Source organism: Rhynchophorus ferrugineus, unplaced genomic scaffold (assembly GCF_030347505.1).
Source record: "Rhynchophorus ferrugineus isolate W39M unplaced genomic scaffold, kcgeb_rfMv2 rfM6, whole genome shotgun sequence".
NCBI classification, from domain to species: Eukaryota; Metazoa; Arthropoda; class Insecta; order Coleoptera; family Curculionidae; genus Rhynchophorus; species Rhynchophorus ferrugineus.
The window spans coordinates 24,199,187-24,213,367 of record NW_027472585.1 but is presented as its reverse complement, the minus strand read 5'-3'; positions in this window follow the sequence as shown (position 1 = coordinate 24,213,367).

The window sequence follows — 14,181 nt, the reverse complement described above, 5'->3', positions numbered from 1 at the left end:
GATAATTTACACCTTAGGCTCTGCTTCTAACTTGGGCCCAAATTGTAAAATTGTCTTATCTATTGGCGATTTCGTTCCAATTCACATTCCAAGTAATATTCGGCATGATAATTACATTGCCGGTTGCCAAATTGCATTATCTCTTATAGTATCCGAGATATGGACTATCGATAATTTACACCTTAGGCTCTGCTTGGGCCCATATTGTAAAATGGTCTTATCTTTTGGCGATTTCGTTCCAATTCACATTCCAAGTAATATTCGGCATGCTAATTAAATTGCCGGTTGCCAAATTGCATTATCTCTTATAGTTTCCGAGATATGGACTATCGATAATTTACAACTTAGGCTCTGCTTGGGCCCAAATTGTAAAATGGTCTTATCTATTGGCGATTTCGTTCCAATTCACATTCCAAGTAATATTCGGCATGCTAATTACATTACCGGTTACCAAATTGCATTATCTCTTATAGTTTCCGAGATATGGACTATCGATAATTTACACCTTAGGCTCTGCTTCTAACTTGGGCCCAAATTGTAAAATGGTCTTATCTATTGACGATTTCGTTCCAATTCACATTCCAAGTAATATTCGGCATGCTCATTACATTTCCGGTTGCCAAATAGCATTGTGTCTTATAGTTTCCGAGATATGGACTATCGATAATTTACACCTTAGGCTCTGCTTCTAACTTGGGCCCAAATTGTAAAATGGTCTTATCTTTTGGCGATTTCGTTCCAATTCACATTCCAAGTAATATTCGGCATGCTAATTACATTGCCGGATGCCAAATTGCATTACCTCTTATAGTTTCCGAGATATGGACTATCGAAAATTTACAACTTATGCTCTGCTTCTAACTTGGGCCCAAATTGTAAAACGGTCTTATCTATTGGCGATTTCGTTCCAATTCACATTCCAAGTAATATTCGGCATGCTAATTACATTAATGGTTACCAAATTGCATTATCTCTTATAGTTTCCGAGATATGGACTATCGATAATTTACACCTTAGGCTCTGCTTCTAACTTGAGCCCAAATTGTAAAATGGTCTTATCTAAGGGCGATTTCGTTCCAATTCACATTCCAAGTAATATTCGGCATGCTAATTACATTGCCGGTTGCCAAATTGCATTATCTCTTATAGTTTCCGAGATATGGACTATCGATAATTTACGCCTTAAGCTCTGCTTCTAACTTGTGCCCAAATTGTAAAATTGTCTTATCTATTGGCGATTTCGTTCCAATTCACATTCCAAGTAATATTCGGCATGCTAATTACATTGCCGGTTGCCAAATAGCATTATCTCTTATAGTTTCCGAGATATGAACTATCGGTAATTTACACCTTAGGCTCTGCTTCTAACTTGGGCCCAAATTGTAAAATGGTCTTATCTATTGACGATTTCGTTCCAATTCACATTCCAAGTAATATTCGGCATGCTCATTACATTGCCGGTTGCCAAATTGCATTATCTCTTATAGTTTCCGAGATATGGACTATCGATAATTTACAGCTTAGGCTCTGCTTGGGCCCAAATTGTAAAATGGTCTTATCTTTTGGCGATTTCGTTCCAATTCACATTCCAAGTAATATTCGGCATGCTAATTACGTTGCCGGTTGCCAAATTGCATTATTTCTTATAGCTTCCGAGATATGGACTATCGATAATTTACACCTTAGGCTCTGCTTCTAACTTGGGCCCAAATTGTAAAATGGTCTTATCTATTGGCGATTTCGTTCCAATACACATACCAAGTAATATTCGGCATGCTAATTACATTGCCGGTTGCCAAATTGCATTATCTCTTATAGTTTCCGAGATATGGACTGTCGAAAATTTACAACTTAGGCTCTGCTTCTAACTTGGGATCAAATTGTAAAATGGTCTTATCTATTGGCGATTTCGTTCCAATTCACATTCCAAGTAATATTCGGCATGCTAATTACATTGCCGGTTGCCAAATTGCATTATCTCTTATAGTTTCCGAGATATGGACTGTCGAAAATTTACAACTTAGGCTCTGCTTCTAATTTGGGCCCAAATTGTAAAATGGTCTTATCTTTTGGCGATTTCGTTCCAATTCACATTCCAAGTAATATTCGCCATGCTAATTACATTGCCGGTTGCCAAATTGCATTATCTCTTATAGTTTCCGAGATATGGACTATCGATAATTTACACCTTAGGCTCTGCTTCTAACTTGGGCCCAAATTGTAAAATGGTCTTATCTATTGGCGATTTCGTTCCAATTCACAATCCAAGTAATATTCGGCATGCTAATTACATTGCCGGTTGCCAAATTGCATTATCTCTTATAGTTTCCGAGATATGGACTATCGATAATTTACACCTTAGGCTCTGCTTGGGCCCAAATTGTGAAATGGTCTTATCTTTTGGCGATTTCGTTCCAATTCACATTCCAAGTAATATTCGGCATGCTAATTACATTGCCGGTTGCCAGATTGCATTATCTCTTATAGTTTACGAGATATGGACTATCGATAAATTACACCTTAGTCTCTGCTTCTAACTTGGGCCCAAATTGTAAAATGGTCTTATCTATTGACGATTTCGTTCCAATTCACATTCCAAGTAATATTCGGCATGCTAATTACGTTGCCGGTTGCCAAATTGCATTATCTCTTATAGTTTCCGAGATATGGACTGTCGAAAATTTACAACTTAGGCTTTGCTTCTAACTTGGGCCCAAATTGTAAAATGGTCTTATCTTTTGGCGATTTCGTTCCAATTCACATTCCAAGTAATATTCGCCATGCTAATTACATTGCCGGTTGCCAAATTGCATTATCTCTTATAGTTTCCGAAATATGGACTATGGATAATCTACACCTTAGGCTCTGCTTGGGCCCAAATTGTAAAATGGTCTTATCTTTTGGCGATTTCGTTCCAATTCACATTCCAAGTAATATTCGGCATGCTAATTACGTTGCCGGTTGCCAAATTGCATTATCTCTTATAGTTTCCGAGATATGGACTATCGATAATTTACACCTTAGGCTCTGCTTCTAACATGGGCCCAAATTGTAAAATGGTCTTATCTATTGGCGATTTCGTTCCAATTCACATTCCATGTAATATTCGGCATGCTAATTACGTTGCCGGTTGCCAAATTGCATTATCTCTTATAGTTTCCGAGATATGGACTATCGATAATTTACACCTTAGGCTCTGCTTCTAACTTGGGCCCAAATTGTAAAATGGTCTTATCTATTGGCGATTTCGTTCCAATTCAAATCCCAAGTAATATTCGGCATGCTAATTACATTGCCGGTTGCCAAATTGCATTATCTCTTATAGTTTCCGAGATATGGACTGTCGAAAATTTACAACTTAGGCTCTGCTTCTAACTTGGGCCCAAATTGTAAAATGGTCTTATCTTTTGGCGATTTCGTTCCAATTCACATTCCAAGTAATATTCGCCATGCTAATTACATTGCCGGTTGCCAAATTGCATTATCTCTTATAGTTTCCGAGATATGGACTCTTGAAAATTTACAACTTAGGCTCTGCTTCTAACTTGGGCCCAAATTGTAAAATGGTCTTATCATTTGGCGATTTCGTTCCAATTCACATTCCAAGTAATATTCGCCATGCTAATTACATTGCCGGTTGCCAAATTGCATTATCTCTTATAGTTTCCGAGATATGGACTATCGATAATTTACACCTTAGGCTCTGCTTCTAACTTGGGCCCAAATTGTAAAATGGTCTTATCTATTGGCGATTTCGTTCCAATTCACATTCCAAGTAATATTCGGCATGCTAATTACATTGCCGGTTGCCAGATTGCATTATCTCTTATAGTTTCCGAGATATGGACTATCTATAATTTACACCTTAGGCTCTGCTTCTAACTTGGGCCCAAATTGTAAAATTGTCTTATCTATTGGCGATTTCGTTCCAATTCACATTCCAAGTAATATTCGGCATGCTAATTACATTGCCGGTTGCCAAATTGCATTATCTCTTATAGTTTCCGAGATATGGACTATCGATAATTTACACCTTAGGCTCTGCTTCTAACTTGGGCCCAAATTGTAAAATGGTCTTATCTATTGGCGATTTCGTTCCAATTCACATTCCAAGTAATATTCGGCATGCTAATTACATTGTCGGTTGCCAAATTGCATTATCTCTTATAGTTTCCGAGATATGGACTATCGATAATTTACACCTTTGGCTCTGCTTCTAACTTGGGCCCAAATTGTAAGATGGTCTTATCTATTGGCGATTTCGTTCCAATTCACATTCCAAGTAATATTCGGCATGCTAATTACATTGCCGGTTGCCAAATAGCATTATCTCTTATAGTTTCCGAGATATGAACTATCGGTAATTTACACCTTAGGCTCTGCTTCTAACTTGGGCCCAAATTGTAAAATGGTCTTATCTATTGACGATATCGTTCCAATTCACATTCCAAGTAATATTCGGCATGCTCATTACATTTCCAGTTGCCAAATTGCATTATCTCTTATAGTTTCCGAGATATGGACTATCGATAATTTACACCTTAGACTCTGCTTCTAACTTGGGTCCAAATTGTAAAATGGCCTTATCTATTGGCGATTTCGTTCCAATTCACATTCCAAGTAATATTCGGCATGCTAATTACATTGCCGGTAGCCAAATTACATTATCTCTTATAGTTTCCGAGATATGGACTATCGATAATTTACACCTTAGGCTCTGCTTCTAACTTGGGCCCAAATTGTAAAATTGTCTTATCTATTGGCGATTTCGTTCCAATTCACATTCCAAGTAATATTCGGCATGATAATTACATTGCCGGTTGCCAAATTGCATTATCTCTTATAGTTTCCGAGATATGGACTATCAATAATATACACCTTAGGCTCTGCTTGGGCCCAAATTGTAAAATGGTCTTATCTATCGGCGATTTCGTTCCAATTCACATTCCAAGTAATATTCGGCATGCTAATTACATTGCCGGTTGCCAAATTGCATTATCTCTTATAGTTTCCTAGATATGGACTATCGATAATTTACACCTTAGGCTCTGCTTGGGCCCATATTGTAAAATGGTCTTATCTTTTGGCGATTTCGTTCCAATTCACATTCCAAGTAATATTCGGCATGCTAATTAAATTGCCGGTTGCCAAATTGCATTATCTCTTATAGTTTCCGAGATATGGACTATCGATAATTTACAACTTAGGCTCTGCTTGGGCCCAAATTGTAAAATGGTCTTATCTATTGGCGATTTCGTTCCAATTTACATTCCAAGTAATATTCGGCATGCTAATTACATTACCGGTTACCAAATTGCATTATCTCTTATAGTTTCCGAGATATGGACTATCGATAATTTACACCTTAGGCTCTGCTTCTAACTTGGGCCCAAATTGTAAAATGGTCTTATCTATTGACGATTTCGTTCCAATTCACATTCCAAGTAATATTCGGCATGCTCATTACATTTCCGGTTGCCAAATAGCATTATCTCTTATAGTTTCCGAGATATGGACTATCGATAATTTACACCTTAGGCTCTGCTTCTAACTTGGGCCCAAATTGTAAAATGGTCTTATCTTTTGGCGATTTCGTTCCAATTCACATTCCAAGTAATATTCGGCATGCTAATTACATTGCCGGATGCCAAATTGCATTACCTCTTATAGTTTCCGAGATATGGACTATCGAAAATTTACAACTTATGCTCTGCTTCTAACTTGGGCCCAAATTGTAAAATGGTCTTATCTATTGGCGATTTCGTTCCAATTCACATTCCAAGTAATATTCGGCATGCTAATTACATTAATGGTTACCAAATTGCATTATCTCTTATAATTTCCGAGATATGGACTATCGATAATTTACACCTTAGGCTCTGCTTCTAACTTGAGCCCAAATTGTAAAATGGTCTTATCTAAGGGCGATTTCGTTCCAATTCACATTTCAAGTAATATTCGGCATGCTCATTACATTGCCGGTTGCCAAATTGCATTATCTCTTATAGTTTCCGAGATATGGACTATCGATAATTTACAGCTTAGGCTCTGCTTGGGCCCAAATTGTAAAATGGTCTTATCTTTTGGCGATTTCGTTCCAATTCACATTCCAAGTAATATTCGGCATGCTAATTACGTTGCCGGTTGCCAAATTGCATTATTTCTTATAGCTTCCGAGATATGGACTATCGATAATTTACACCTTAGGCTCTGCTTCTAACTTGGGCCCAAATTGTAAAATGGTCTTATCTATTGGCGATTTCGTTCCAATACACATACCAAGTAATATTCGGCATGCTAATTACATTGCCGGTTGCCAAATTGCATTATCTCTTATAGTTTCCGAGATATGGACTGTCGAAAATTTACAACTTAGGCTCTGCTTCTAACTTGGGATCAAATTGTAAAATGGTCTTATCTATTGGCGATTTCGTTCCAATTCACATTCCAAGTAATATTCGGCATGCTAATTACATTGCCGGTTGCCAAATTGCATTATCTCTTATAGTTTCCGAGATATGGACTGTCGAAAATTTACAACTTAGGCTCTGCTTCTAATTTGGGCCCAAATTGTAAAATGGTCTTATCTTTTGGCGATTTCGTTCCAATTCACATTCCAAGTAATATTCGCCATGCTAATTACATTGCCGGTTGCCAAATTGCATTATCTCTTATAGTTTCCGAGATATGGACTATCGATAATTTACACCTTAGGCTCTGCTTCTAACTTGGGCCCAAATTGTAAAATGGTCTTATCTATTGGCGATTTCGTTCCAATTCACAATCCAAGTAATATTCGGCATGCTAATTACATTGCCGGTTGCCAAATTGCATTATCTCTTATAGTTTCCGAGATATGGACTATCGATAATTTACACCTTAGGCTCTGCTTGGGCCCAAATTGTGAAATGGTCTTATCTTTTGGCGATTTCGTTCCAATTCACATTCCAAGTAATATTCGGCATGCTAATTACATTGCCGGTTGCCAGATTGCATTATCTCTTATAGTTTACGAGATATGGACTATCGATAAATTACACCTTAGTCTCTGCTTCTAACTTGGGCCCAAATTGTAAAATGGTCTTATCTATTGACGATTTCGTTCCAATTCACATTCCAAGTAATATTCGGCATGCTAATTACGTTGCCGGTTGCCAAATTGCATTATCTCTTATAGTTTCCGAGATATGGACTGTCGAAAATTTACAACTTAGGCTTTGCTTCTAACTTGGGCCCAAATTGTAAAATGGTCTTATCTTTTGGCGATTTCGTTCCAATTCACATTCCAAGTAATATTCGCCATGCTAATTACATTGCCGGTTGCCAAATTGCATTATCTCTTATAGTTTCCGAAATATGGACTATGGATAATCTACACCTTAGGCTCTGCTTGGGCCCAAATTGTAAAATGGTCTTATCTTTTGGCGATTTCGTTCCAATTCACATTCCAAGTAATATTCGGCATGCTAATTACGTTGCCGGTTGCCAAATTGCATTATCTCTTATAGTTTCCGAGATATGGACTATCGATAATTTACACCTTAGGCTCTGCTTCTAACATGGGCCCAAATTGTAAAATGGTCTTATCTATTGGCGATTTCGTTCCAATTCACATTCCATGTAATATTCGGCATGCTAATTACGTTGCCGGTTGCCAAATTGCATTATCTCTTATAGTTTCCGAGATATGGACTATCGATAATTTACACCTTAGGCTCTGCTTCTAACTTGGGCCCAAATTGTAAAATGGTCTTATCTATTGGCGATTTCGTTCCAATTCAAATCCCAAGTAATATTCGGCATGCTAATTACATTGCCGGTTGCCAAATTGCATTATCTCTTATAGTTTCCGAGATATGGACTGTCGAAAATTTACAACTTAGGCTCTGCTTCTAACTTGGGCCCAAATTGTAAAATGGTCTTATCTTTTGGCGATTTCGTTCCAATTCACATTCCAAGTAATATTCGCCATGCTAATTACATTGCCGGTTGCCAAATTGCATTATCTCTTATAGTTTCCGAGATATGGACTCTTGAAAATTTACAACTTAGGCTCTGCTTCTAACTTGGGCCCAAATTGTAAAATGGTCTTATCATTTGGCGATTTCGTTCCAATTCACATTCCAAGTAATATTCGCCATGCTAATTACATTGCCGGTTGCCAAATTGCATTATCTCTTATAGTTTCCGAGATATGGACTATCGATAATTTACACCTTAGGCTCTGCTTCTAACTTGGGCCCAAATTGTAAAATGGTCTTATCTATTGGCGATTTCGTTCCAATTCACATTCCAAGTAATATTCGGCATGCTAATTACATTGCCGGTTGCCAGATTGCATTATCTCTTATAGTTTCCGAGATATGGACTATCTATAATTTACACCTTAGGCTCTGCTTCTAACTTGGGCCCAAATTGTAAAATTGTCTTATCTATTGGCGATTTCGTTCCAATTCACATTCCAAGTAATATTCGGCATGCTAATTACATTGCCGGTTGCCAAATTGCATTATCTCTTATAGTTTCCGAGATATGGACTATCGATAATTTACACCTTAGGCTCTGCTTCTAACTTGGGCCCAAATTGTAAAATGGTCTTATCTATTGGCGATTTCGTTCCAATTCACATTCCAAGTAATATTCGGCATGCTAATTACATTGTCGGTTGCCAAATTGCATTATCTCTTATAGTTTCCGAGATATGGACTATCGATAATTTACACCTTTGGCTCTGCTTCTAACTTGGGCCCAAATTGTAAGATGGTCTTATCTATTGGCGATTTCGTTCCAATTCACATTCCAAGTAATATTCGGCATGCTAATTACATTGCCGGTTGCCAAATAGCATTATCTCTTATAGTTTCCGAGATATGAACTATCGGTAATTTACACCTTAGGCTCTGCTTCTAACTTGGGCCCAAATTGTAAAATGGTCTTATCTATTGACGATATCGTTCCAATTCACATTCCAAGTAATATTCGGCATGCTCATTACATTTCCAGTTGCCAAATTGCATTATCTCTTATAGTTTCCGAGATATGGACTATCGATAATTTACACCTTAGACTCTGCTTCTAACTTGGGTCCAAATTGTAAAATGGCCTTATCTATTGGCGATTTCGTTCCAATTCACATTCCAAGTAATATTCGGCATGCTAATTACATTGCCGGTAGCCAAATTACATTATCTCTTATAGTTTCCGAGATATGGACTATCGATAATTTACACCTTAGGCTCTGCTTCTAACTTGGGCCCAAATTGTAAAATTGTCTTATCTATTGGCGATTTCGTTCCAATTCACATTCCAAGTAATATTCGGCATGATAATTACATTGCCGGTTGCCAAATTGCATTATCTCTTATAGTTTCCGAGATATGGACTATCAATAATATACACCTTAGGCTCTGCTTGGGCCCAAATTGTAAAATGGTCTTATCTATCGGCGATTTCGTTCCAATTCACATTCCAAGTAATATTCGGCATGCTAATTACATTGCCGGTTGCCAAATTGCATTATCTCTTATAGTTTCCTAGATATGGACTATCGATAATATACACCTTAGGCTCTGCTTGGGCCCATATTGTAAAATGGTCTTATCTTTTGGCGATTTCGTTCCAATTCACATTCCAAGTAATATTCGGCATGCTAATTAAATTGCCGGTTGCCAAATTGCATTATCTCTTATAGTTTCCGAGATATGGACTATCGATAATTTACAACTTAGGCTCTGCTTGGGCCCAAATTGTAAAATGGTCTTATCTATTGGCGATTTCGTTCCAATTTACATTCCAAGTAATATTCGGCATGCTAATTACATTACCGGTTACCAAATTGCATTATCTCTTATAGTTTCCGAGATATGGACTATCGATAATTTACACCTTAGGCTCTGCTTCTAACTTGGGCCCAAATTGTAAAATGGTCTTATCTATTGACGATTTCGTTCCAATTCACATTCCAAGTAATATTCGGCATGCTCATTACATTTCCGGTTGCCAAATAGCATTATCTCTTATAGTTTCCGAGATATGGACTATCGATAATTTACACCTTAGGCTCTGCTTCTAACTTGGGCCCAAATTGTAAAATGGTCTTATCTTTTGGCGATTTCGTTCCAATTCACATTCCAAGTAATATTCGGCATGCTAATTACATTGCCGGATGCCAAATTGCATTACCTCTTATAGTTTCCGAGATATGGACTATCGAAAATTTACAACTTATGCTCTGCTTCTAACTTGGGCCCAAATTGTAAAATGGTCTTATCTATTGGCGATTTCGTTCCAATTCACATTCCAAGTAATATTCGGCATGCTAATTACATTAATGGTTACCAAATTGCATTATCTCTTATAGTTTCCGAGATATGGACTATCGATAATTTACACCTTAGGCTCTGCTTCTAACTTGAGCCCAAATTGTAAAATGGTCTTATCTAAGGGCGATTTCGTTCCAATTCACATTCCAAGTAATATTCGGCATGCTAATTACATTGCCGGTTGCCAAATTGCATTATCTCTTATAGTTTCCGAGATATGGACTATCGATAATTTACGCCTTAGGCTCTGTTTCTAACTTGTGCCCAAATTGTAAAATTGTCTTATCTATTGGCGATTTCGTTCCAATTCACATTTCAAGTAATATTCGGCATGCTAATTACATTGCCGGTTGCCAAATTGCATTATCTCTTATAGTTTCCGAGATATGGACTATCGATAATTTACACCTTAGGCTCTGCTTCTAACTTGGGCCCAAATTGTAAAATTGTCTTATCTATTGGCGATTTCGTTCCAATTCACATTCCAAGTAATATTCGGCATGCTAATTACATTGTTGGTTGCCAAATTGCATTATCTCCTATAGTTTCCGAGATATGGACTATCGATAATTTACACCTTAGGCTCTGCTTCTAACTTGGGCCCAAATTGTAAAATGGTCTTATCTATTGGCGATTTCGTTCCAATTCACATTCCAAGTAATATTCGGCATGCTAATTACATTGCCGGTTGCCAAATAGCATTATCTCTTATAGTTTCCGAGATATGAACTATCGGTAATTTACACCTTAGGCTCTGCTTCTAACTTGGGCCCAAATTGTAAAATGGTCTTATCTATTGACGATTTCGTTCCAATTCACATTCCAAGTAATATTCGGCATGCTCATTACATTTCCAGTTGCCAAATTGCATTATCTCTTATAGTTTCCGAGATATGGACTATCGATAATTTACACCTTAGACTCTGCTTCTAACTTGGGTCCAAATTGTAAAATGGCCTTATCTATTGGCGATTTCGTTCCAATTCACATTCCAAGTAATATTCGGCATGCTAATTACATTGCCGGTAGCCAAATTACATTATCTCTTATAGTTTCCGAGATATGGACTATCGATAATTTACACCTTAGGCTCTGCTTCTAACTTGGGCCCAAATTGTAAAATTGTCTTATCTATTGGCGATTTCGTTCCAATTCACATTCCAAGTAATATTCGGCATGATAATTACATTGCCGGTTGCCAAATTGCATTATCTCTTATAGTATCCGAGATATGGACTATCGATAATTTACACCTTAGGCTCTGCTTGGGCCCATATTGTAAAATGGTCTTATCTTTTGGCGATTTCGTTCCAATTCACATTCCAAGTAATATTCGGCATGCTAATTAAATTGCCGGTTGCCAAATTGCATTATCTCTTATAGTTTCCGAGATATGGACTATCGATAATTTACAACTTAGGCTCTGCTTGGGCCCAAATTGTAAAATGGTCTTATCTATTGGCGATTTCGTTCCAATTCACATTCCAAGTAATATTCGGCATGCTAATTACATTACCGGTTACCAAATTGCATTATCTCTTATAGTTTCCGAGATATGGACTATCGATAATTTACACCTTAGGCTCTGCTTCTAACTTGGGCCCAAATTGTAAAATGGTCTTATCTATTGACGATTTCGTTCCAATTCACATTCCAAGTAATATTCGGCATGCTCATTACATTTCCGGTTGCCAAATAGCATTGTGTCTTATAGTTTCCGAGATATGGACTATCGATAATTTACACCTTAGGCTCTGCTTCTAACTTGGGCCCAAATTGTAAAATGGTCTTATCTTTTGGCGATTTCGTTCCAATTCACATTCCAAGTAATATTCGGCATGCTAATTACATTGCCGGATGCCAAATTGCATTACCTCTTATAGTTTCCGAGATATGGACTATCGAAAATTTACAACTTATGCTCTGCTTCTAACTTGGGCCCAAATTGTAAAACGGTCTTATCTATTGGCGATTTCGTTCCAATTCACATTCCAAGTAATATTCGGCATGCTAATTACATTAATGGTTACCAAATTGCATTATCTCTTATAGTTTCCGAGATATGGACTATCGATAATTTACACCTTAGGCTCTGCTTCTAACTTGAGCCCAAATTGTAAAATGGTCTTATCTAAGGGCGATTTCGTTCCAATTCACATTCCAAGTAATATTCGGCATGCTAATTACATTGCCGGTTGCCAAATTGCATTATCTCTTATAGTTTCCGAGATATGGACTATCGATAATTTACGCCTTAAGCTCTGCTTCTAACTTGTGCCCAAATTGTAAAATTGTCTTATCTATTGGCGATTTCGTTCCAATTCACATTCCAAGTAATATTCGGCATGCTAATTACATTGCCGGTTGCCAAATTGCATTATCTCTTATAGTTTCCGAGATATGGACTATCGATAATTTACACCTTAGGCTCTGCTTCTAACTTGGGCCCAAATTGTAAAATGGTCTTATCTATTGGCGATTTCGTTCCAATTCACATTCCAAGCAATATTCGGCATGCTAATTACATTGCCGGTTGCCAAATAGCATTATCTCTTATAGTTTCCGAGATATGAACTATCGGTAATTTACACCTTAGGCTCTGCTTCTAACTTGGGCCCAAATTGTAAAATGGTCTTATCTATTGACGATTTCGTTCCAATTCACATTCCAAGTAATATTCGGCATGCTCATTACATTGCCGGTTGCCAAATTGCATTATCTCTTATAGTTTCCGAGATATGGACTATCGATAATTTACAGCTTAGGCTCTGCTTGGGCCCAAATTGTAAAATGGTCTTATCTTTTGGCGATTTCGTTCCAATTCACATTCCAAGTAATATTCGGCATGCTAATTACGTTGCCGGTTGCCAAATTGCATTATTTCTTATAGCTTCCGAGATATGGACTATCGATAATTTACACCTTAGGCTCTGCTTCTAACTTGGGCCCAAATTGTAAAATGGTCTTATCTATTGGCGATTTCGTTCCAATACACATACCAAGTAATATTCGGCATGCTAATTACATTGCCGGTTGCCAAATTGCATTATCTCTTATAGTTTCCGAGATATGGACTGTCGAAAATTTACAACTTAGGCTCTGCTTCTAACTTGGGATCAAATTGTAAAATGGTCTTATCTATTGGCGATTTCGTTCCAATTCACATTCCAAGTAATATTCGGCATGCTAATTACATTGCCGGTTGCCAAATTGCATTATCTCTTATAGTTTCCGAGATATGGACTGTCGAAAATTTACAACTTAGGCTCTGCTTCTAATTTGGGCCCAAATTGTAAAATGGTCTTATCTTTTGGCGATTTCGTTCCAATTCACATTCCAAGTAATATTCGCCATGCTAATTACATTGCCGGTTGCCAAATTGCATTATCTCTTATAGTTTCCGAGATATGGACTATCGATAATTTACACCTTAGGCTCTGCTTCTAACTTGGGCCCAAATTGTAAAATGGTCTTATCTATTGGCGATTTCGTTCCAATTCACAATCCAAGTAATATTCGGCATGCTAATTACATTGCCGGTTGCCAAATTGCATTATCTCTTATAGTTTCCGAGATATGGACTATCGATAATTTACACCTTAGGCTCTGCTTGGGCCCAAATTGTGAAATGGTCTTATCTTTTGGCGATTTCGTTCCAATTCACATTCCAAGTAATATTCGGCATGCTAATTACATTGCCGGTTGCCAGATTGCATTATCTCTTATAGTTTACGAGATATGGACTATCGATAAATTACACCTTAGTCTCTGCTTCTAACTTGGGCCCAAATTGTAAAATGGTCTTATCTATTGACGATTTCGTTCCAATTCACATTCCAAGTAATATTCGGCATGCTAA